This window comes from Chrysoperla carnea, chromosome 3, assembly GCF_905475395.1.
Source record: "Chrysoperla carnea chromosome 3, inChrCarn1.1, whole genome shotgun sequence".
In the NCBI taxonomy this organism is placed as follows: domain Eukaryota; kingdom Metazoa; phylum Arthropoda; class Insecta; order Neuroptera; family Chrysopidae; genus Chrysoperla; species Chrysoperla carnea.
In genome coordinates this window covers 9,452,615-9,480,554 of record NC_058339.1, presented here as the reverse complement: position 1 = coordinate 9,480,554, position 27,940 = coordinate 9,452,615, and the positions used below count along the sequence as shown (strand labels likewise).

Genomic DNA, 27,940 nt, shown 5'->3' with positions numbered 1-27,940 from the left:
TATTAGTGTTTTTGAAGAATTTTTTTAATTCAAATTCATTGAAACGTAGTTCATTTCAGATTAATTGCGGGAGGATCTTTCTGTATAATCCGTATACACGTTAAATGTGCATTTTGATATTGTTTTATCTTGCTTGGTATGGGTGTATTACTTTCTTTGAGGAGTGATAGTTTAATCTTTTTTAACTGGTTTACTGGTGTGAAGTGGGTGTTGTTAGAAATCAAAATAAGTGGGCACTTATTTTTTTTGTGATCGATTAAGAAGTAAAAGTAATTTCTATAAATTTGTTTGCTTTTCTATATAAAAAACATTTATATTAGTTTATAATATATAATAGTTCTTTTTAAATAAAACTAAATTTTGCAGATTCTATATGAAAAATGTGACAATAATTATATTAAGAGTACTCAAATACATTTTTTGATCAATGTGAAAATCGATTTTATTGACAAGTGAAATTTACAAAATTTTAAAAACTCCCGACAAATGCGGGTTTTTCCTTGTAGCTAGGTAGGAAAAGCTTGAAACATTTTAAAGTATGACAAATATATTTAAAATAAAAAAAACATGAAATCTTTACGCATATTTGAGGACAGCATGACATGCATGGCGCAATGAATGAATCAAAAAAGTCAGTATGTGGTTCATTTATGAGAAATCTATCATTAAGAGTTTCTGCCTATCGAAAAATATTGCTTAACTTTTTGGTTGTATAGAATTATTAGTAACAGTTGGATTACATGATTCCAGCAGAGTTCAATTTTAATGAAAATTTATTGATTTAATTATTAGGTAGGTATACCAAATGTATGCAACTGATTACTATTATTTGAGTTAATTTTTCGAATACTTTGTATATAGAAGCTCTGCGGTTTCGTTCTTTTCCTGATTTTTTTTTGATAATACAGGCAAATTTGATCCGACCTTATTGGAATTTTTTTTGATACCTACTAATTTTGGGTCATTCTTTTCAGCTGCGATGTCAGTTTTTTGCTAGCTATCACTTATGTGCTTAATTCCGTGACCAGGACTCCACCTTCTTGAAACCTATTAGAGCAAGGTTAATTTTGAACCCAAATTTGGAAATTATGACCCAAATTTAGTAGAATCACATACTTGATTTATCAAAATTGGATAAAATTTGGATGTGATAGACCAAAATTAAATTTTTTGGATTCTGATGACACCATAAAGTTAATAAAATCGATTTTTTTTTGATAACACAGGCAAATTTGATCCGATCTTATTGGAATTTTTTATGAAACCCACTAATTTTGGGTCATTCTTTTCAGCTGTGATACCACTTTTTCGCTAGTTATCACATATGAGCTTAATTCTGGGACCAGGATTCCACAATCTGGAAACCTATAAGAGTTAGGTTAATTTTGATCATAAATTTGAAAATTATGATCCAAATTTAATAGGATTACATACTTGGTTTATCAAAATTTGATAAAATTTGGATGTGATAGAGCAAAATTAATTTTTTTGTATTCTGATGACGTCATAAAGTTAAAAAATTCAATTTTTTTGATAATACAGCTACTTTCAACTTAAAATTGTCCATAATATAAGACATTTTCAACTTAAAATTGTCCAATAAATACACTCTTAAACTATGTTCATCGAGTCACGGAACACGCTGTATATATGTTTGTTGCATTGCATATCTAACAAAAATAATTGTTATTATATTACCAAATATATAAAATCAATAGTCACTTCCTACACAATATTAGTAAATATATTAATAATATTTAGTATGTATAAATGTTATTATTATTATTATTATTGCTTCAAAATGTTATTCTAAACATAATAACTTGTCAAACTTGTTGTTGTTTAGTAAAATTAGGTTACAACGTTGTATCAATTTTAAAATACAACTAAACTTACTATATAATAATTTTGTCTATTATACCATGTATATATGAAATATACATAGTATATTAAGTTTAGTCCCAAGTTTGTAACGCTTAAAAATAATGATGCTAGGAAAAAAATTTTAAGATAGGTGTTCATAAAATCACCTAATTAGTCCATTTCCGGTTGTCCGTCCGTCTGTGGACACGATAACTCAAAAACGAAAAAAGATATCGAGCTGAAATTTTTACAGCGTACTCAGGACGTAAAAAGTGAGCTCAAGTTCGTAAAAGAGCATCATAGGTCAATTGGATCTTGGGTCCGTAACACCCATCTTGTAAACCGTTAGAGATAGAACAAAAGTTTAAATGTAAAAAATGTTCCTTATCAATTAAACAACTTTTGTTTGAAACATTTTTTCGTAAACACCACTGTTTACCCGTGAGGGTAGGCCCGTGCCAAGTAGGCGGAAATCTTATAATATGTACTATACTTATTTATCAGTTATGTATGTGTCACATGTTTGTATGTGTAATGTAATAAAGAAATCAACACTGATTATGCATGGTATTTCAACAATTAACTCAGTCAATTGTTTGTTTTCACTTGTTATGTCTTAAGTTTCAGTTGTACCCGTGTTCAATAGGCATTGAACATGTGCCTATCATTATACTTATATTATCTTTAGAATCTATCTATTATATCTGAGTTTATGGGTTTTTGAATAAATTTGCATTTTTTTTCATTACCATACTGTATTTTTTGCCTCTATGTACATACAAGGTTGTTCGCGAATGGAGTTGGTAATTGGGTAAAAAATTCATTCTGAAATTTTCATTGACTTTTGATTTCATTTTGAGCTAATAATTTTTGAGTTATACTTTGAGTACGGCTTTTGTTTTCGGCAGACATTAATGCTTATAGATATAATATACTAGCAGATTTTCAATAAAACTCAGTATATGAGGTAATTTTGATCCAAAAAGTACAAAAATCGGTTACATTTGTTGACTGGTCGAATAGTTTTTGGAATACGGACTAAAATCGATACAAATATTGCGATATCTCAGAAACTCTGCATCCAATCATTAAATTAACCTGATTTTTATACTTTTTGGATCAAAAATACCCCATCCACCGAGTTTCATCAAATAACCCCTTAAAAAAATTGCATAAAATCGAAAACAATTTTGTATCTCCAATTTCGATAAAACTCAGTATGTAAGGTAAGTTTAACCCAAAAAGTACAAAAATCGGGTGCATTTGATGACTGGTTGAATAGTTTTTGTGATACGGACTAAAATCGATCTGTACATTGCGATATCTCAGAAACTCTGTATCAAATCATTAATTTAACCTGATTTTTATACTTTTTGGATCAAAATTACCTCATCACCCGAGTTTCTACAAAAATCGATCCAAACATTGCGATATCTCAGAAACTATACCCACCCGCTTCGCTGGACAATTGCAATTAATGTTTTTTTTTGGGGTCACTGAGCATCAATATCGCGAGAGAATTGATCTTCGAAGTATCTGATGCCCAGGCTATCTTGCTTACCTGCGACCGCTGCGACGTTCAGCGACCACATATATACGGTATGTTTGAAAGGTCTCATTACTAAGATTGATCATGAGCGAGTTCATATTCCTGTGCCTTGTCCATCACCTTTTTGAGAGCTGGATCCGACCTTAGCGTAAAGCGTAAAGGAAAAAACTACTTTTAAATTACTATGTATACAGAGATAATAAATGTGACTGTGAATTTAAATTTTATACAAGTGAAAACAAACAACTGACTGAATTAATTGTTGAAATACCATGCATAGTCAGTGTTACAAAATGAGTCCTACGAACCCAAGACCCAATTGACCTATGAGGTTCATTTACGAACTCGACCCTACTTTTTACGTCCTGAGTACGCTGTAAAAATTTCAGCTCGATATCTTTTTTCGTTTTTGAGTTATCGTGTCCACAGACGGACGGACAACCGGAAATGGACTAATTAGGTGATTCTATGAACACCTATACAAAAATTTTTTTACATAGCATCAATATTTTTAAGCGTTACAAACTTGGGACGAAACTTAATATACTATGTATAATTCATATTTACATGGTATAAAAATATAATAATATCATATTGTATATGTAGAAAGAAACTGTTTTGTAGTCATAATGTCTACAACGTTTAATAATCATATTTAAAAATATCAAACACAACTGAATAGTTTATGTAACATTTAAACAAAGTGCTAACAAACATATGGAGTTGTTCGCTCGCATTGCATATATCCATTTACGAGTCTATACGTATATCTATCTATAGTTGCGAGTACGACCAATAAACAAGATTATTAAAAAAAAAAGTTGGTTAAGTCAGTTCTGTACTTATTTGTGCGGAGTTTGTTAATGATTCAGCACTTACATCTATAGATAGTTGATGTGTTTTATATCTTTATTAATTTATTGCAATTTGTTTATTTATGGTATGTGAAAGAAAACCCGACCACGGAAACCATATATATTTATTGGAAGTGCACCAATAGGTTTTGTGTTGAGAAATCGATTGAATATGATAGTGGTAGGTTACTTATTTGTCAATGAATTTAATATCTGTGCCAGTACTCGAAAGAAGGACTTTATTATCCACAAAAGATACATACTGATCTGTAGTGGATAAGGACTGGAGAGAAGTAAATAGAAGTGTCCATGGGTAAAAACTTATGTTACACAAAAACTGTGATTAGATAAGAAGCTAAAAGTTCAAGAACACTTATCTTTATACCAGTTACTATGGAAATAATATTTATGAATCATAGTATTAATAGTACAGAAACCGCCAGCCGCGGCACACTAGCTTTTAGGCTATAGTTACGCGTGATTTTACAAATTGATGTCGAATTTAAAAATTATCGCATGCACTGAATTTAACTGAAGCTATGATACGATTCAGGAAATAGAGATGGTAAAAACTTGTTACACGACTCAAAATTACTCCTCTCAGGAAAATTAATGAAGGAAATGGCGTCTATTGTTTGTTTAGGATATACAGGGTGTCTTAGGAGTAATGGACACTCTTAATACATCAGGTAGAACACAAAATTCTAAGACGAAAAGTACTCTTCCATTTTTTGATCTGATCCGCAGATAATTACCTATTTATTAGAATAGGCAGTCAATCAAAAGCGTGCTACAGCGACAAGACAGTAGGGGGGAGGGAATAGTGAGAACCTGCGAGAGTGAGACGCGAGAGTTTCAACGTTACGCTGGCGTGTACGTGTGAAAGTATGTGAATGTGTATGAAGGGGCAGATGTAGGTGCATCGGATCAATAATAGAAGAGGACCTTTTCGTCATAATTTTTTTTTCTACTCTTATGCAACAAGAGCGTCCGTTACTCTTAGGCACCCTGTATAATGTGTCTTTCGTCGCAATTATATGTGTGTAAGATCTGAATAGGCTTGACAAACTTCTCTTGATCTTGCGTTTTTAAAAAGTACATACAGTTTTATAATGACAGTTTTCAGATAAAAATGGTAGAAAAATAACTATATTTAAAGTTAACAAAACTGAAGAGTCGAGAAGTACTTAACAATGTAATTAACGAAAATAAAGAAGCACAGGAAAAAAATTTTCATAAAAAAAATTCATAAAATATGTCACGATAACAGGAGAAAGAAGAGGTGGTGCTTAGTATAACAAAATGTGACACACAGTGGCGAAATATCTGAGCAAACGTGACGTTCGCATTTCATTGGTTTATCTAAGCTTTTGTCTTAATTGGTTGTTCTGTTTGCTATACTAAGTATTGAATTATTACTTATAGGAGAGGTATAGCAATTTTGACGTCGTAATATTAAGAGAGTTGCAGAAAATAGGACGTAACGAGATTAAGAGGGATCAAGGGTCGGAAAAGTCGGAATTTAGCAGCGTGATGTATTTAATATTAACCCAGAAATTGCATAGTTAGTACTCTCGCTTATAACTCTTCTGACATCAACTAGAATTGTGACTGCTTGAGATCGTAAACATTAATATAATCAATTTCCTGGATCAAATTTACCATCATTAACCTTTCACAATGTCGTTTTTTTTTAATTAAAGCGATTATTTTTTAATAATTAAATACGGAACCATTATTTTAAAGATATAAAAAATTCTATAAGTTTGTTTAAACATTATAATTTATATCAAAGAAAACAAGTTTCATTTGAACGCCCACCGTTCTTCAAACGTTGGTTTTAAAGCCGTTTGTTTAGTTACGTTATTATGTACATAAATTTGCTTGTATGCACATTAAAATAAACTGTTACAAGGATGATTCTTGGCAATTATCAAATTACATGAATTTAATTTTTCATTTATACACTGAATTATATAAATTAATACTTATGCATATATGTGTGTAAACGCTGTACAGGTACTCTGGTTGGTATACTGGGGCTGAATAGTAGATACAATCTCTCTTGTTTGTTGTAGGTAGTAGTAAGAGGTTACAAACTCTCCACCTAAACACAAAGAGAACACACGATTTAAGTAATCTAAAATCACACATATGTTGTTATTATTACGACTTTTACACATAAATTTAAAAGGTTTGTCCAATGTAAAAGATTAGTTTTTATACCATGTATATATGAAATATACATAGTATATTAAGTTTAGTACCAAGTTTGTAACGCTTAAAAATAATGATGATAGGAAAAAAATTTTGTCATAGGTGTTCATAAAATCACCTAATTAGTCCATTTCCGGTTGTCCGTCCGTCCGCCCGTCTGTCTGTAGACACGATAACTCAAAAACGAAAAAAGATATCGAGCTGAAATTTTTACAGCGTACTCAGGACGTAAAAAGTGAGGTCAAGTTCCTAAATGAGCATCATAGGTCAATTGGGTCTTGGGTCCGTAGGACCCATCTTGTAAACCGTTAGAGATAGAACAAAAGTTTAAATGTAAAAAACCTTCCTTATCAAAAATTAAACAACTTTTGTTTGAAACATTTTTTCGTAAACATCACTGTTTACCCGTGAGAGCGCCAATTAGGCTTAATTTTATAATATGTACCATACTTGATTATCAGTTATGTATGAGTCACATGTTTGTATGTGTAATGTGATAAAGAAATCAACACTGACTATACATGGTATTTCAACAATTAACTCAGTCAATTGTTTGTTTTCACTTGTTTTATCGAGTGTTTTGGAATGAATTTAAATTGGTAGAGTTAAAAGATAGTGATATTATAATAGCACATTAGGAAAATGAAATTACCCGCTTCCTTTTTGCTAGAGCCTAGTGCCAATTTCTTAACTTTTTAACAAAATTTTAACATGAACCATTTCATTTAATAGACATTTTATTGTTTATTAACAAATACAGTGAAACCTGGTTAAGGAAGACATCAACGGACCTACAAATTTATCTCATTTATAGAGGTATTCCACTTACCCAGTGTCTCAGATATTCAGGTATAAATAAATAACTGTCTAATTTACAGAGGGTTCCATTAAGAACACGCTGTTCAAGTTCTGAATGTTCTGATAAACGGACACACGTTTTAGTTTACACGTTTTACCTGTTACATCTTTGATTGTACTATAAGGGTAACTTAAAAGTAATTGAATTACCCTGAGAGTATCTTAAGCGGTCGTAGGGCGTATAGTCCCTAATAAAATAGCTTGTCTTATAACTGAAACAGTTTCCAGGAGAATTAGTTGAGCCGTTTTTTAATAGTAATAAAAAACTGGAAAAACTGAATAAACAGAATCTGAAAAGTGAATAAAACACATCACTTATCTACGGAGATAATGTTCGTTCCAGCATAAGCTGCAGTACATGTTCGAAGAATAATCAATGAAGGCTAACAAGACCTTTTTTTATGTTTTTTCCCCTTTGAGAAGTTAGTCGTGTGGATTACAGGGGTCGCACTCATACGACTTCAGTGCCACACCGATTATGTGCTGCCAATTTTATTACTTATTTGTTGTCAATGGGATATAATTTCCGAGAAACACCTTATATTTTGGGTCAATAAACAATTGGGTCTAAATACGATTTTCATAGCGCATAATAAAGGTTGATAAACGCTGGCATAGATCATTCAACTATGAATTCTAGAAGCGATTTGTAAAATGTAAAACAATATCGATTATATTGTTTGTATCTGTGAATCGCTTACTCATTACCATATGATTTGATGATGACATAAAGACAGTTGTTTTGTGTTTTCTATGATAAATATACAAGAACGAAGAACTGTAATAAAAGTTAGAAGCTACAACGAAGTAAATAAAATAAAAAACTATTATGCATAAATATTTTAATGGTGCAGAAAAAGATGATGATACTAACAACACAGTACACACTACACGCTACACACTACATAGTGCAGTAAGTCTGCATTTATAGATCTTGTGTTTGTTATTAGGTCTGTTTTAACTTATATTGTTTTAATTTTTAGTAATAATAATATTAGCTTGTAATTTATCTACGACAATCTGAATTTGTATCGGGATGTAGTTGAGTACATAGAAGTTGAATGCAAACAAATGAGTTAATTGTTGAAATACTCTGTATAGACAGTGTTGAGTATCAGTGCTGGCCTTCATTATATGAATTAGATAAGTTAAAAAAACAAAAACATTTATGTAGAATAAAATGCCTTAATTATTATAGGCTATGGGACATGTGGGGCTTCCTTTTGACGAGTCTAACAAACTTTCCTATTCTATTTGAGTTATCGTTTTGAAAAAACGCAACAGGAACTTGTCGGACACTATGACCATTGGATAAAATTTTAATATGACGGGTCGACGGTCTAGTAGATAAGTTTAAAAAAACAATTATTTATAGAATAAAAACATTTCAAAAATTTTTCTATTTCATCCCTTTAATAATATGCGATAGATTTGCCATGAAATTAGAATCTCTAATTTCGATAATACTCAGTATATAAGATAATTTTAACCCAAAAAGTACAAAAATCGGATGCATTTGTTGACTGGTCGAATAGTTTTTGAGATACGGACTAAAATCGATTCAAATATTGCGATATGTCAGGAACTCTGCATCCAAACATTAAATTAACCTGATTATACTTTTTAATAAGGTAATTTTGACCCAAAAAGTCCAATAATCGGGTGCATTTGTTGACTGGTCGAATAGTTTTTGAGATATGGACTACAATCCAAACATTGCGATATCTCAGAAACTCTACCCACCCGTTTCGCTGGGCTAGTGAACAAAACATAAATAATAAATAAATGAAGTAATATTGAAAAAGAAACAAAAATACAAATTCGATCAGTTGGAAAAATTACACTCGATGTGTATAGAACTTGTATATCCGAGCTCGATAAGGTGCTTGGCATGAATCAAAGAAATTCGGGTTCTAGTCTTGGTGCGAGTGTATTTTTTTCAATTCTCTTTAATTGATGTAAATTAGATAATTTCAAACATATTTATACTTTGTAGCAAAAACAGAACATTTTTAATACACAGAAGATTATAAGCAAATATGAAGACAAAAAAAAAAAACGACAAAGAAGTTTAGGTGCGGCGTATCTCACTGGCACAATTTCAGTCAGACGTTCGTATATCCGTCCCGCCCGTTAGATTTGTCGACGTTGGTGGTGGCTTGACGTTTAGTATTACTATACATTTTTACATTTTTAACATTACTTGCATGATTCATGTCAAAACAAGAGTAAAATAAGAAAAAAAAAAAATTACACGACTAGTACACCCCCATATTCTTAAATAACTAGAATATCAAATTTCTAGAAAAACATAAAGGGGATTCGATTATTTTCGTTTTTATAATGTGTGTGTTGTTTATAAAAAAGCATGGTTAAGTTTCGTTGAACCGGATCATTAAAAAATAATTATTAAATACGGAAGTAAAAATGGAGATACATATTTTTGTAATATTTTTATGCCGATTGTGACGATGTAATATTTTAACCCTTAGATTCTGACGATGTTTTAACCGTAGAATTTGATGATAGTGAAATCGGGTTCATTTTATATAATTAAGGCTGAAAGTTCCCCTTTCAACGCAAACAAAAATCTTGTTTCTCAGTGAATGGAGTAATTTTGATCCAAAAGGTATAAAAAACAGGTTAATTTAATGAATGGGCCTATAGAAAGCTACAATGTCTGCGTTTTGTTGGGTTGGGTTGTTTATTAATACAACACTTGCTATACAACATTTATTATGGCAACTCGTCGCGCGATACATTAGAGTTAAAAATAACACATTATTGATACATATAAAATGATTTGTCTTGAACTATTGATTGACTGATCAACGCACAGTCTAAACCGCTGATCGTAGAGACTTGAAACTTGGAGGGATTGTCCTTTATATGACGTAGCTTTGCATCCGATAGGAAAGTATTTTCCGAAATTCTACCACTAAGGGGTGAAAAAACGGGGACAAAATTTATATAGAATAATGTGATTCCTTGGTCCAATCTACTTCAAATTTTGCGAAGACATGTTTCGTATTTTATTGAAACTCTGCCCGCTAAAGATTGGCGGAAAAATATTGAATCCTTCGTTAATATTTTTTTATTATGAATTAAAATCATATGCGCAGTATAAATACTTAATACTTTAAATAAAATCACTTTACATTTCAAGTATCAATAAAATATTGTTTTAAATAGGCAGACAAGTTGTTTTGAAGAAAAAAAAATATTAAAACGAAATTTCTTTATTTGTATTGAGAAAGAACATTTTGTATTTCATGTAAATATCCTGTTTATATTTCGTAAATACTTGTCTTAACAATGTGTACAGGGTGTATCAACGTAATGTTACTTTGTGATCCTCTCATGTTCCACTTCCTTGTTTTAACTTGAATAAATAGAGTATGGGTTAGTGACTTCACCATGAATTTGAACTGATGTTTCACAAAGGGTCGATAATCAGATCTTCTTACTAACAATTAAGAGCCTTAGTTGGTCGAGCGGTCTTAGGCGATATTCTTTGACCGTTTGTCTACTTAGACTTAGGTTACGGGTTTGAATCCAGGCAGCGGCAGTGTGAACAATTATAATTAATGGGAGTGGTAGAATAGATCACACTGTCAAAAATCCACCCACAAAAAAAAATGTAAATGTAAATATGAATATGAATGTGGTTAATTAAAAAATGATTAACAAATAATGATGTAGGTGGCCTCTGTTATAGGCTTTTATGCCAGAGAAACGGAGGCTAAACCCCATTATTTACTAACAATTAATGTAAGCAAAACTTGACCTTAGCAAACGTTCCCAATCCTTGATCGCAGAGGTATCTACATCTTTTTATCAAATTTCATGATTTACCCCTCATTTTAAAGCTTATCCAGCTGGCTAATAATGTCAAATAGACACACGGTCTAAAAATGAACCGCTTTGAAAAAAACAGGCTAGAGAAATATTATTAAGATTTAATTTTGTTCAGTATGTAATTTGTATATCATATCTGTAATAAAGTTGCCTATACATAAAAAGAAAGTACCTAAATTACTTTTCATATATTTATCATTTATCTCTAACCACGGATAGGCACCGCACTGCAGAATTTCGCCGGGTCCATATTAACTATGTTAAACTTCTGTTAATCTAGTATAATTACCGGAATTATTTAAATTTATTTTATATTTTGCCTTATGGCTTTGTTTTTATTGAATCGAATGAATAGAAAACGAAAAAAATTGATTTATTAAAAAAAATTCATCTAATTCATTCCTCTTTTTACGTGATCGTTAAGATCACGTAGAATTGCCATGCAAACTTCATGCGAAGCATTTCTAATGATAGATAAAATACAAAGTTTGAAATTCTTTGCCTAGTATTACTAAAATGAAAATATTTAGTACAAATGAAAGTTCATTTTGCTATTTATCTCAATTTCTTGTCGGGAAGATTAATAAGACCTTTAAGAAAAGTTTGGCCATCTGGAATTTTTTTTAAACCATGTATAAGTGAAGTTTAATGTAAATAAAACTTTGAACCATCACAATTTACTGAGTTTCCGTTTTTTTTAAATTAAATACTTACTTAAAACTTAAAACATTTTTGAGTCATCTTGTATTAATAAAATAATATATATTTAATAATTGCATGTTTAAAAATGTTAATGATTTGAACATTGTGTCTTTAAAATTGACTACACCTTATTTAAAATGCTGCTGCAACCAGAAAAAATACAGTAAATATGTTAAAAATTGAATATTTTAAATAAAAACACGAAATGAAAAAAAAACAATGATTAAAAACAGAATGAAATGAAATTAAAAAAAAAGGATGCCGTGATTGTATTTATTTTGTGCATTGAACTTACTTCAAAATAAAAATATCATCGTCTACATACCTGTTATACAAACACTATTTATTAACCGACTTCCAACCAAAAAAAAGGAGGTTCTCAATTCGACTGTATTTTTTTTTATGTTTGTTACCTCAGAACTTTTGACTGGGTGAACCGCTTTTGATGATTCTTTATCTATTTGAAAGCTGGTGCTTCCCGTGTGGTCCCATTACATTTTGGTCTAGTTCTGACAACGGCATCCATGAGAAAACCATAAAAGTCTTAAATTTGCATTCATTATGCACGACAAGAGGACGAATAACTCAATATCACGTCAACCGATTTCGATGATTCTTTTTTAGTGAAAAATTAGTTAGTGTACTTCAGATTCACTAAAAATCACGAAATAAAAAAATACTTTTTACAAAAAGAAAACCGACTTCAAAAGAAAATATTTTCCAAAGCAAATTAATATGCACTAAAAAGTAAAAAATAACGATAATATAATGTAGTTAAAATTATTGTTTTTTTTGGAGTCGGTGTCAGCCAAGCTAATGTAGCAAACTGTTCTGTTAGAGCTGTTTCCTTGGCTGACACCGACTCCAAAAAAAAAAAACAATAATTTTGACTTCAAGCTTGAAGATAGACACTATTTTATTGTTTTCAAATAATGGCAGCCCTAATTTAAATCATACTCTATTTAAAAGTTTATTAGTTTATTTTAAATTGTGGAATGTGTTACTAATCCATTTTAAAATTAGATTTTCAATTTTAATTGAAATAAAACAATAATTTTAAGCTTAATTTATTTCTTTCAAATGTCATTGCAACTATTTTATTTATAATCATTTGTTTAAATGTATAAATAAAGATTAAGTTTATTTTTAAGTGTTCCCAAATAAAATTTGTTATACAAGAAGAATTGGAATATTGGAAATTCAGTATATTTTGAGTTTGTAGAAGGATTACTTATGTGTCGCGTTCTCACAAAATTTTTGTAAATATTTACATATTCGCATCGTGCGTGAGTTTTTTTGGAGGCGTTTCCATGATAACGATACACTACTTTAATTATAGAATTGTATGAATGCATATATAATTGTATAGATTGCATTTATAACTTACATTGAAAATTTAATATTATTGTCTCACAAATTTAAATAAATAATTATAATAATTTACATTTGAAAATAATATTTGTGCAATTTGATTTCTCATTTCACAATTTTTAATGCATTAAGTTTAATTAATTAGTGTTTTTCAATAATTTTAATTTGACATTTTGTTTAATATTAACATGTAAATGTTTTTCACCGGAAGCGCTGGCATCGATATTATTGTACTTACCATGACTACGCACACAACAAATAGAAGAAAGCAAGTAATTAAACGGTCTAAAAAGTTACAATAAACATAAAATCAATCGATAATAAAATAATTGATTAAGATTACTATTGGTTTTAGACATTGAAATATGAACGTACATTAATTTATTGTTTATAATAAATATATCCTGTCAATATTAATAATAATCAATAATCAATATTCATTTAACCTACTGTGTATTTTATTAACTGTAATTACATAGAATTGATTGATATCAATTAAATAATATATTATGTATTCATGTTTAGAATCTCAAAATTTAGTTCCATTTTAATTTATTTAAATCAAAAGTTTCAATTAACCATTATATTGATTTTGAACTAATCGAAGAAACAGACCTATTGATTATTCTTATAGTAAAAATCCCACTGAACACGATGGGATATTGAGTTTATTGATAGTACTCGTAGATAAATAATCTCTATCTCTATTTATTATAAATGCGAAAGTAAGCAAATTTGTTTGTTTGTTACGCTTTCACGCTAAAACTAGCGAACGGTTTTTAATGAAACTGTACAGCAATGTAGCTCATAATTCAGAATAACACATGAGATATAATTTACAAAGATATATTAATAATAAAATAGTCCATTGAAATGTTACATTGACTGAACATTTTTGGGGAGGACGCGATTTTATTTGTGGGACATGTAGGGGAGGTCAATACAACCTTAACCCCAAGTTTGTGGGGTTGGCGCCCTTGTCCCCCGCCCGCCATCTTGAAAAAAGGGGTGGAAACATATTTTGCTGTATCTCGTAAAATATTGATTTCTCAAAAAATTTGCAAAGACATAATTTGTAGCAAATTGTCGTGGCTACAATTTTGTCTATGTGACTTTTGCGATAAACTTAAAATTTAAAAAGTTATGAGCAAAAAAGTAACAAAATCAAAAATTTCTTTTTTTGCTCAATAACTTTTTTTCTTGTCATTTTATCATAAATTTAGGTGAGAGCAATATTATAGAGAATAGGTTTATGAACATTTTCCCGCAAATTTTATTAATTTTTGTTAATTTTTAACGTAGTTACAGCGCTCCAAAGTTGACCGAGTTTATCAATGCGCATGATAACTCGGCCAAAACAACATGTTTACCTTACTCTCGTTTTTTAATAACATATTTAATAAGCTGTTTCTTCTTCCTCATGCTATTCTTTTAGTTGTGCTACATATAGTTGTGATACAAACGATTTTCCAAAACAGTAACAAAAATTTCATTCAGGTTATCATCGCTTCCGCCAACACAGGATGTAGCCCGTTTCCACAGTCTCCGAGTGTATCACCAGGTCCAATCATGGCTTGGAAAATACAATAATCCTGAATATCGGGGTTGGAAAAAGCATGGAAACATTTGGATGCCAATCCAAAGTTCGAAGTGCTCCACAGTGTGCCTCTATTGCTCTGGAGAAACCTGTACCAACATTATGGAAGTAACAAAATTAATGGAAGAAAATGAATTTGAAGAAGAATTACCAACGATGACTCCAACTTTAACTCCTGTCATTCCTCAAACCTTCACATTCGATGTCGAATTACAATCTGAGCCACAGCCTGGAGAATCTAAGCCACAACTTGGAGAATCTGAACGACAACCTGGACCATCGAAGAAGAGTAGAATGGGATAGCTAGCTATTCTATTTTAATTACTGATTGATAATATGATTAAGTCGGATATATTGGAGCGCTGTAACTACGTTAAAAATTAACAAAAATTAATAAAATTTGCGGAAAAATGTTCATAAAACGTTTTAAATTTTAAGTTTATCGCAAAAGTCACATAGACAAAATTGTAGCCACGACAATTTGCTACAAATTATGTCTTTGCAAATTTTTTGAGAAATCAATATTTTACGAGATACAGCAAAATATGTTTCCACCCCTTTTTTCAAGATGGCGGGCGGGGGGCAAGGGCGCCAACCCCACAAACTTGGGGTTAAGGTTGTATTGACCTCCCCTACATGTCCCACAAATAAAATCGCGTCCTCCCCAAAAATGTTCAGTTCGGCCCTAAAATTGTAACATTTCAATGGACTAAAAAAAAAATTTAAAAATAAATTTAATTTGACATTACCATAAATTACAGATTTCTGTAAAAATAGTCAAAATAAAATATTTCACGGCCATCTTTTCGGATATACTCAATGAATAATTACGACAATTACTTATACATTTAAAAAAATAGAAAACCATACATATATTTTACCTGTGTAAAACAATCCTCACCATTATTTCGAGTGTTATAGAAAGGGAATAAGCGAGAGCAATTTTGATCAATCTTTACTTTTAAACCCAGCGGGTGGATATTCCTCTAGTATTAGATATCAGAACAAGATTATACATATTTGTTTGAATTATGTAGGGCAGGCAGTGTCTTTCTGTCTATATGTAATGCACGCCACTGCTATCCTTAATTGACAAATAGTCGTAAAATTGACATAAATTCGCAAGTTTGGCAGAACTCTTCAATTAAATTTTCGGTTATTATTCGATTCGATGCGAGTATAATGCTGGTACTTATTTATTAATTATTCATATAAAGTACTATTAAATAGTACTAAAATTTTCGCATGATAAATGCTATTAAAATTTCCAATGAAAATCTACAAAATAATCTAAAATATTTTATGAAACATTTGCTGTTTATCTTGCTTGTGTGTGTGTGTGTGTGTATAAAATACAAGTCAGATTGTAAGATAGTCAGGAATGTTACTAACCCTGGAAAATTAATGGTTAACTGTGTATGTACAAAAAGTAAAGGGTGAACCAAGTAGAGAATGCAGTTTTAAACGAAACAAAAACTTTAGGATGTCGTGCATTTCATATTGTATCTTATATTACCTATTATATGATGAAAAGCCTAAAAAGTTTCAAAGTTATAAAGTCAGATTTGGTTTTACTAAGCAGCAAAAGTAGAAAAAGCATCCATTCAAACATGCGCAGAGGAACAACCTTGCCTTTTTTGACTGCCAAGATATAATCTGATACACGGACGGATCGAAAACGGAAACCGTAAGTGATTCAGAAATATACTGTGAGCGTCTAGAACGGACATCTATACCAGGCTTGGTAAATACGACTCGATATTTTAATCTGTGCTCAAAGAACTAATCACCTGCAAAAAACTCCTAAATTGTTTTTGAAGTGCCTTGAATCGCTAAAATTTCTTGGGGGTACCGAAAAGCACAATAAAAATTAAAATAAAGGAAATGAAAGTTGCACGAGTCTAACCGATTTTGGGTAAATGTTCATAACCAAGACCATTCAAAAACTCTTGTAAAACGCTTTTCATTGAAAAAGGAGTCAAAGCGTTTGCTTCAACTGGAGAAAAATCATTTGAGAATACTTACTGGCCATTGTAAACTCAATAAGTAAAGATCAATCTTGCAGGGAAAGAATCTGTGCTGATTTTGTCTTGAAGAGGAGTAAACTATAATACATATTCTGTGTGAATGTGAAATAACTGAAATGTCCACAGTGATGACTTCCATTAACCATTAGGCGTATTAGGCCTAGCGATCCCGTATCAGCTAGGAACTCTGGAGAAAGATCGAAAGAGAAAAAGACAAATTTGTACGACTAAAAAAATTGTCCACCCTGATTTTCACATCGTCTAGGGGACCACGGAGAATGACATTTCCTAGAAACCACGGAATGGATTAATCGGGTACGGAGTGTCGCCGGCCAGGAATATCCTAAAGTTTACTAAAGCTAAAAATCTTCAAAAATTTACTCCTAACTCAATTTTAATCGAATCTTATCTAGGTGTACTTTTGATTTTAGATTGTAGGTGTTATTTAGCTGATCACTCTGTAAATAAATATCTAGTTAAAATAAATATAAATTTATCATGGGGAAAGTTTTGCTCGGTCGTTATGTGAAAATGACTATGTAGTTTATATTTGATAATATGAACATAGTTACATAGTTACATAGTTACAGTGTTTGCCTACACCCATTGTAATCAAATATTTACGATCGAATTAATCAAATTATGTACCTAACAAATGCGTTTTACGTACCACAACTACATACAACACTATTTTTTGATAGGAATCACTAAATTATTAAGTAAAGACAAGCGAATGAAAGTCGCTACTACTTTTATCCACTCTATTAAACTAAAGGTAATTTTATGATTTAACGTTGCTGGTGGAATGATTACTTTATACTGAAATCACTAAATAATAGACACAAGGAGAGTTATACCTAATAACTATACTTTTGGGAAATTTGTTTTTTATGACATGTTACGTTAATTTGGCGAACGCATAACAGCGCTCGTTGCTGCAGAAAACCACAAACAAATCTGAAATGATTAATATTAAACACTTCAAAAAGCAACAATTTCTATTCAAAATCCCTTATGTGAGTGACGAGGCACCCGGGTACCTTTTGCATGTTCAATTTAAAGAAAAAGTATATTTTACAAATTTTAATTAGGTGTGATTTCTTCTAATTTTTTTGTAATCCATATTTTTTTAATCATTTGATCCCGTCAACCCATTCATAATTTTTTTTTATCTCTATAAAAGAGAAGCAAGATATTCGCGTACCATTTGTATTTTCAATAAAAAGAAAAAGTATAGACCCGGCAAAATCCGTCATTGAGCATGAATAATTTTCGCATGGAAAGTTTTTGCAGGATCCCGTTTAAAAAATGCTCCTGAAGTGCAGCTTGTCGGTGGGTAACCCAGTAGGATATTGTTTATTTTTTAATCATTTTCATCCCTGAAAAAGTGTATGAAAAAATTAGATTTTTACGATGTATAAAATTTTTATTTGTAGGATAAAGCTTACTTACTCAACAACATCCCGCAAAAATTTTTGGCTTAGTTACATTTTAATTGCTTGATTGTTAGATGTTAAGAGAGCGCGCGAAAAACCACACAAAAATAAAGATTTTCTGTGTAATACATACTAGAAAGTTGGGACTTTCACCGAGCCAACTTTTTCCAATTTTCCGGAGGGTTACGTTGTGGAAAATAACTTTTTCAAACTTTTCTGTTAATTACCATTTATAAATTATACTATATAGTACGTATAACAGACAAAGCATCTATTGTTTGAAACTAACAATAACCTGACGGACACACCACTCCATACAACATTTAAGGAGTAAACTCCTTATCCTATAAACCATGCCATTTTGTGAAAAAAAATCAATCTTTTAAGTGGCCATTCATTTGAAATTTTGAAAAAATTTTGCTTTTTTTAATATAAACGTCAATTTCTCTTCGCAATCATTTTGAAAGTTTAAAAAAGATAGCAAATAATTACTCTATAAAAGTTGAAAAGTATTATCATCATGTAGGGGTTTAACGATAAAACAGTAAAAACTTTAGCAACGCACCATAAAAAAAGAGTAATAAAGCTTTTCATAAAATTATTATGTGTTAAAAATGGTATTCAAGTTGGTCTTATATGATTGTTTTGTGTATTGCCATAATATTACATCTATTATTAATATATCTATGATAATGATAATAACATTTTAAATTTTCTATGAATTTCTAACTAGAATTTTCCATGATAAAAAGTATATATGTAGTGAAACGATGGAGTGCATATTATATCCGTACTCTCCTCTACCCTTCTTGTTCACTTTAAGTACAAGGTCGTGTTGGAAAATCGATATTTACAGTGCGTTTTCACGTTTATATTGTATATAGACCTACTGTAGCTGTAGACTACTGAAAGCTTTCTATGTTATATATGTGTACACAGAGGCATAGACGCATATTTTATGTACCAGAGAAATTTTGGTAATCTGAATTATTATCTCTATAAACGTATAGTAATATGTAATTTTCAATGGATCTGTACATTTTTGGGTCCCTTGATTCCCAAAAAGCAACTTTTATTAATTAGTATGAATGAATTTGTGTTTGTTTTTTTAAAACGAAAAGATTTAGATCAGACTAATTTCACACATTAGTTAAAAGTGTCCTCAATTGAGACGGAAAAAGTATTATATTTGCATAAATATTTCTTCTCCCTTCTGGACGAAAAGTGTACGCCGAGCAGAAAATTGTATACACATCACGGGAGCAAGGAAGGAATGACTCATGTTTGTCACCCCTGGCTTCGCCGTTCTTTGGGACATTCTTTATTTTTACTCCCTTGGTGTTGAATATACTATTTTACGACCCCAGGCCAGAAAGTTATTTTCTCCTGACGTATGTGGTACGTCAAGTCAAGCCAGCCTATTTTCTGTGATCCAACTTATCTACGGGGCCCAATGTTTAATTTAACAAAACTAAAAATACTTTGCGCTGCATGGCATAGCGTTTTATTTTTATGGCGAATCAATGGCTGAGTTAACCTAAAAACTCGCAAGATAAAAAAATGACTTTCTTGTTATAAAAAAAATTGACGTCCAATGCAAAAAAAATTAAATCGGAAAGTTATAGATTTAAAAAAAATTCGATTTATGTCCGATTTCGTACGAAAAAACTTGAAAAAATTAGCGAAAATAGTCGTTTTTAAGTTTGTTTATAACTTTTTTTTTGTTTCGATTTTAAAATTGATATTAGGTGAACTTTTTCGAAATATCGAAATTTTTTTATGATTGAACGGTTTTTCGGGACTTCTAGACGTTTCAACGAAAAGGTTAAGCACCGAAAAACAGCTGTACTATAATCTTTCGACCAAGAGGAGGTGTTTCTTTTTCGAAAAAAATGAGATATTTCAAAAAATTTTCATGTTTTCATATGAATGGGAAAACAAACACTTTAGCAAACAGAATTGTTTGTTCTATGAGCTATATTTAATATTTATTTTTTTATAAAATCAATAGTGAAAACGATGAAATGGATTCCTTTCGTTACGAACTCTTTTCTTTTTAACTTTGTAATGATGTTAGTATATGTTTCTTGTTTTTTTGATTATGGAACATCCATAAACCACGTGGCTCGAGCAAGAGAGAGAGAACATTGGCTCAAAGTTACGAATTACGTCAGGGGAGGATGGAAATGAAGTCAACCTACGTAATTTGCTTGATATACTTTTTAAGACACTGAAAACAATTTGCAGTTTAAGTTGCGGTAAATGGACATTTAATTTCAATCATTGGGTATGGGTATGGGTATGGAGGTTAGCGGGCCATGCTCGAGCATCAGGCCTCGAAGCAATGGTTCAGAGCACCTAGCCAAATAGACCCTTGTACTCTATCCCCGCTACGCTTTTCAGTGGCTATTATAACCAACTGATGTACTGAAACCCAGGATTTGCCTAGCGCTGAGTTTCCAAATTTCTTCTGGTTTGACTATGGTCGGACCAAACCATTTCCTTCGCTGCTGTATGAGCGCCGAACAGTACAGAGAAAATGGATCGATGTTTCTTCTGAATTTTCTCCGCATCTGTCACACGCGGGAGATTGTCTTTTTTGATTCTGATGTTGGAACTTGTTCAGGTTATCATGCCCTGTGAGTAACTCTACGATGACTCTAATATCAGCTCTGTTTAGTTTCAAGATCTCGTCGGCTCTGTTACCGAGCGAGTTTCCTTCACCCAACAGGCTTTTGGCGATTCGCCCTCCCTCGTAGCTGGTCCATGCCTTTAATTGTTGGTTTTTCAGATTATCTCCTAATCTGTTAAGACCTTCTTGGTATGGCATCCTCGCAAGGTTTTCTTGAGTGGGAGCAATTTCAAACATTAGGCTGCTTTTTATTTTATAAACGCCAAAAAGAAAAAGAAAAATTCCAAATGTCTTCTTGACTTCATAATAAAATAAAATCTACGTTCCATCCGAGGGGAAGATCGTAGTAAAGGCTACGCCAGGGTACATGGAGGAAGGGTGGGGTTTCAAAGAGGGAGGAATTAATCCACGTAGTTCATGAACGCCCCCTTTGTTTGTAATTGATTTTATGACCAATTCCAAATTTCCGATTGATCTGAAATTTTACACACAGAATTGTTTTTGACTATACGATGCAATCGTTGATTTAACCGCTCAATACGCAACGAAATAGAATTATAGTGGTAGCGATGTATAGAATATGTAATTTATTTATTAATCAAAACCCACCAGAAAAGTTTGAAGACAAAAAAGTTCCCGCTGTGGATCCCTTTTTTGACGAAACGTACAATTTCTGTATGTAAGAGAGAAATGGATATAAACTCAAGAATACAGTGTTGTATTATGATTAAAGATTCCAGGGGAAATTGACCGGAAAAGTAAAAACCATGGTGTAAAATATATTTTAGAATAAAATTGTTCAATAAATATACATTGTCTTCTTTCTCATCTTGTCATACCAAAAAGGATATTTCATTACATTATATACGTATCTTTTTGGTTATGCCACGACAAAATACGTTGTTATATTATGCTGCTGGTGGAGATGTATGTATGTGTGCGGTGAAAAGCAGATGTGTTTAATTTCCTCTCCGACTCGAGTTCGACTATATAAAACATTTTCATTTTATAGTAAATGGTACATCATTTTTCATAATGATTAAACATGTTCAAATATTCTGATGGTTTTTATACCTTGCATATATATGTAATATGCAAGGTATACTAAGTTTAGTCCCAAGTTTGTAACGTTTAAAAATATTGATGTTACCAACAAAATTTTGCTATGTGTTTTTTAAAATCAATTCATTAGTCCATTTCCGGTTTCCGTCTGTCTGTCTGTCGTCTGTCCGTCTGTCATCACGATAACTCAAAAACGAAAAAATATATCAAGCTGAAATTTTTACAGCGTACTCAGGACGTAAAAAGTGAGCTCGAGTTCGTAAATGAGCAACATAGGTTAATTGAGTCTTGTAAACCGTTAGAGATACAATAAATCTTTAAATATAAAAAATGTTCCTTATCTAAAAATAAACAACTTTTGTTTGAAACAGTTTTTCGTAAACATTATTGTTTACCCGTGAGGGCGAAAAAGAAAGGGCTAGTTCTATAGTATATATCATATGGGAATATCAGTTATGTATATGTGACTTGTATGTATGTGTAATGTACGATAGAGTAATCAACACTGTCTATGCATGGTATTTCAACAATTAACTCAGTCAATTGTTTGTTTTCACTTGTTTTTTTAACAAATTATATTATTTTTTTATGCGCGAAATTAAATTAGAATTTTTTTTATTAGGGTTTTAATTTTTAGTTGTTATTTTTTTTTAGTATTATTCTGTGCTTAGCTTGTTTTTTTTTTTATATTCAAATATTTTTTTATGGGAAAATATTATTTTCGCCTGTTGTTGTTTTTTTCAAAAATGATTTTTTATAAGATTATGTAATAATTAGATTATTTTTTACTTGGTTTTTAGGATTCCGTTTCCGAAGATTAATCAATGGAACCCTTTCACTAAGAATCGAGCTGTATCTCGCTAAATTTCGATCGACTTTAGTCCTTATCTCAAAAACTATTCGACCAGTCAACAAATGCACACGATTTTTGTACTTTTTGGGTTAAAATTATCTTATAAACTGAGTTTTATCGAAATTGGAGATTTATAAAATTTTTCGATTTTTTGCAATTTTTTTAAGGGAAAAAAATTTTGTTTTGGAGTATGATGAAACTTGATGGATGCAGTAATTTTGATCCCAAAAGTATAAAAATCAGATTAATTTAATGATTGGACCCATAGAAAGTTACAATGTAAGCGAGTTTCATGAGGCAATACTTCATTTTCAAAAAAAAAGATTCCGTATTTTTTTTTATTCTACAAAGTATAGTTAATTATTTAATAAAAAGTATATAATGTTATATCTTGTACGTTATATCTTGTTATACCTTGATATGGAATCCTTCGTGTGCGAGTTTTACTCGCTCTTGAATAAATTATTTTAGGTTTAATTTTATGGCTCAATGGATGGCGGAGGATGTTTCAATAATGATTTTGTGTTTGTTTTTTAAAGAGACTTTTATTTATTAAGGTTATTTTAAATAGTTTTGGGCTTACTTTTCCTTTTAATTTATTTTAACTTTTATTACCAAAATCTGTTTGCATAAATATAAAAGAATTTTTCAATTTAGTTGGTACCCACTTCAAGTTATTAATTTAGTCTTCTTTTAGAATTAATTATTAATCAAATTTTATTTATTGTTACAGGTAATTGGAATTATTTATCAAAGTAAAGTAAAGGTAAAGCTGCTATTTTTTCACTTATTTATTTTGTTTCATCAAATTAAGGTATTAATGGTCCAAGGTCTAATTGTGTCCCACCCCAGGACAGCCACTCTAATCTAACCTAACCTGAGGTGTTTGTTTCCCTACAGTATTGTAAAAAAGTTATTCTTAGCTTTACAATACCAGGCAACTATAAAAAAGTATAATATATTGTGTGCAAGTGCTGGTTATAAATTTGATAATATAGATATCTCTCTACAATCATCAATACTCGTAACTATAGTCGTCTCAGTTCATCAAATGATGGATCTTCGATGAACTCATAATTAAATTATAATTTTGTTTTTATATCATCGACAATCTTATATTTTTATGGTATTATTATAAACTACAAGATTGTCTTATTATTTAAGATAGTTTTTGATCACACTCTATAGATTATTTGATATATAAATACCCAATTGAAAAAAGTAACCTATATGATTCATCATTTTTTCAACCAACTTTGAACGAAAAAATAATAATAAAAAGCCCGATGACCTAGGAATTGGTTTGTGATTTTTGGAAACTTTGTTAATCAAAAACTGTATTTTTAAAGAATAATTTAAAAAAAAAAATCATTTCCCAAGTTTTTTTTCCAAAGTGCAATAGGTAGAGGTAAAAACAAAATAAAATAATGCTTGCTCAATATTTTTGATGGCATGTGCAAAAATAAGTAGGTGAATTTAAATGTTTATCAAAATATTTATCATTTTTTAAAATGTACACGAATCAAAAAATTATCATAAAACTTGATGTAATTACAACAAATACAGAGTGTACTCCTCAATAACTACTAAAAGCAGTTTAAATAGTAAGTAGTACCACATGGACGTAATTTATAGTTACCAAGTAAATAACTATAACAATGTTATAGATTATGGAAAAGATTATTTTAATAAATTTTAGATTTGTTATTATAGCTGATATTATTATGGTCGCAGTGTGGATCTTATCTTTATCGTAAATAGCTTTACATACCTATATGTAATATACAGAAAACTTTGAATAATGAAAAAAATATAATTTTAATCCGTAACTATGTAAGGACTGCATTTAATAAACGAATATTTATTGCTTAATAACTAAAATAATTTTTTATCAAGTGCCTACATTATAATCATTAAATTTATACAAATCACTACTTTATTAAAGGATTAAAATTTCATTCAACGATTCTTTTTTGATATAACTTTCATAGATTAAATCGGATTTAATGCATTCGTATTTGCAATTTAATGTTATAAACTTTTCTATAAAATGTTCTCAATTGAGTCGGTTCGACCGTTTAGGGGCTACGATGCCACAGACAGACAAACACACAGACACATACGCATAGCGGTCAAACTTAGAACACCTCTTTTTTTAGTTCGGGGGTTAAAAGTGGAATGGTCGGGGAAAAGTGTGGAAATTTCATGATTCTATCGCCATTCAGTTTCATAATATAAAATTTATAGTTATGATTCACTAAATTTTGCGCAAAATCATTATAAACACCCACAAAATAATTAAAATGATTAATTAACATATTATCGTATAAAATAGAAATAAACACAATACATTTATCTATTGAACTCAAACACAGTATATTTATTGAATTATTTGAATCCATATCGATATCTATCCATACTTTTGTGTATTTTAGTTATAAAGCATTTCAATTTAATCAACGATGACATAGCCTCATAGGTACTTTAATCAAAATTCATTTGAATTCATTCAAACATAAATAATATTATATATTCCTTTATTGAAGTTTTGTGGTGTGATGTGGGTCGTAACTTATCTAACAAATTCTATTACAAATAATACGTACAAATCGATACAGATGAAAAGGGTTCCGTAGGAGGTGAGAAGAGATTTCTGATCGAATAACATAGTAGCTAGTTAACTTCCTAGAGGAAGTTAATGTAATGGGGCCAATATCCTAATCAAACCTTTTCAATGTGATGTCTGTGTGTGTACGTATGTGCGTATGTTCGTTCGGATTATTTCGCCTCGATTATCTCACGAACCAGTTATGACATAACACGTAACTGGCCTTGTTCGACGCGTAATCGCGTATTTAAGAACGGAAAGAGTTTTCAGCAGAATTAGTAGAGCCGTTTTTTAATGGTAATAAAAAAACTGAATTAACAGAATCTGAAAACTGGATAAAACACATCATTTATCTATGAAGATAATGATCCTTCCGGTACCTGTAATGTAACTAGGAGAAAAAAATTCTCTCTTAAATGAATATTTAAAATATTTATAATAAAAAAATAAATAGAAGATTCGAGAATAGATAACAGCATGATCTTGCGACCTATTTTATGAAATATTATGTAGTAAGTATTATATTCGTAAAGATTTATATACCAGGAAAAAGTTTTACCTTGATATATTATTATTTGAGAAGATTATTAGAAATTCCTACACAACATTTTTTCAAGTGTTTGTTTGTTGGATTGTAAGTATACGATATGCTATAGCCTCCACTTCTCTTGCTCCCTGCTTCGAGATAAGGATTGCTGTACACTGGTAAAATTTTCAATTTGTTTAAAAATGTTATAGTCTTGAAATGATATAGTCTTGATTAACTCGTTCACAATTTTCCAAAAAATCTTTACTTTATGGTTCAAAATGATGCTCATAGATGGTGTAATGAAGTGTCATTGTGTCATGGTGTAATGAAATGTGTGTTTTCTACATTAGCTTGGCTGACACCGACTCCAAAAGTAACAATAATTTTAAGTACATTATATTATCGTTATTTTTTTACTTTTAAGTGCATTTTAATTTATTTTGGAAAAGTTTTTCTTTTGAAGTCGGTTTTCTTTTTGTTAAAAGTTTTTTTTCATTTTGTTATTTTTAGTGAATCTGAAGTACACTAACTAATTTGTCACTAAAACAAGAGTCATCGAAGTGATATTGAGTTATTCGTCCTCTTGTCGTGCATACTTAATGCAAATATCAGATTTTTATGATTTTCTCATAGATGTCGTTTGCAGAACTGGACCAAAATGAAATGGGACCAAACGGAAAGCACCAACTTTCAAACAGATAAAGAATCATCAATATCGGTTCACCCAGTCAAAAGTTCTGAGGTAAAAAAAAAAAAAAAAAAAAAACAATCGAATTGATAACCTCCTCCGTTTTTGTTTGAAGTCGGTTAATAAATATACATGGACAAAAATTCACATTTTGTAAAATTCCAAATTTTTTCAAAAAAACAATATCACTTTGTAGGTACGTGAAGTAGGATTTCTTCAACTAAAGTAATAAAAAAAAATTTAATGATCAATTCATCCTTTTGAGTAAACACACTGTATATTTTGTTTTGAAATAAATAAATGAAATTCTTGGTTTATATTACATATTCAACTTTTATTAAAGTTAAGAGTTTTTTTAAGTATACTTCTCCACGTCGATGTTGTTCAGTTTTACAGAAAATTTTAAACAAGATATTTTGTTAAGATAAGAACTATTTTCAAGAATAATTTTACTGTTCTAGAAAAATTTTTCTCAAAAGATTTCTATCAAATTGCTTGCAGGAATAAGCCGATAGTTTTTAAAATATACATAGTCCTAAAGCCGACATATTACGTTTTTGGAATTCTTTTACAGCTAAAATTAACAAAATATTAGTTTAGTACATTTTTGAATTGTAATCTCTAAAATTTAAAAAACATTAAACAAAATTTTTTTTTAACGAAGCATTGCTTGAACCTGACTTAAGCAAACCATTTGTTTCGTATGATAACTTTCGACTAATGGATGTTTTCGATGTGGTTGTACATCATGCAACTTAAAACCATAAATTTGATTTGATGTTGTTGGTTCTAAATCCTTGACTTCCTCCTCTGCTGTGATATCAGTGGTATGTGAACTAATTCCACAACAATCTAGTGTTGCTTCCGTTTCGATTCCTGTTATCGATTTATTTTTTATTTCAGTATATAATACTAGATTTTTTAAAATTCTTTGTGCACTTGCTTCATTTCTCAGTTTTTCATCATTTTTGTAATTGCTATACTTTTCCATTATCAAAATTTTCGAATCACATGTCAAAATAGTAACCACAGAAATTGTTTCCCTTGATATATAAAGAGCAATCTACAAGGTGTTACATAATTGATACATGTACAAAGTGTTTTATAATTGACTGCAGAACTCTTAACTTCCTAAATAAGCTTATAAAGACGAACGAAATAGCTCTTTACCAAATTTTGATCTGAGAGCTAATTTCCGAGAAGATTAACGAAATCAATTAATAAATTTATCTAATG

The 27,940-nt window shown here is 30.5% G+C and overlaps 1 protein-coding gene across 2 annotated transcripts in view; it reads left to right on the top strand.

The window, feature by feature from the left end:
- Positions 1–27,940, top strand: part of LOC123295728 — a 512,151-nt gene that overhangs the window by 3,192 nt on the left and 481,019 nt on the right. The gene's annotated exons all lie outside the window — the stretch shown is intronic.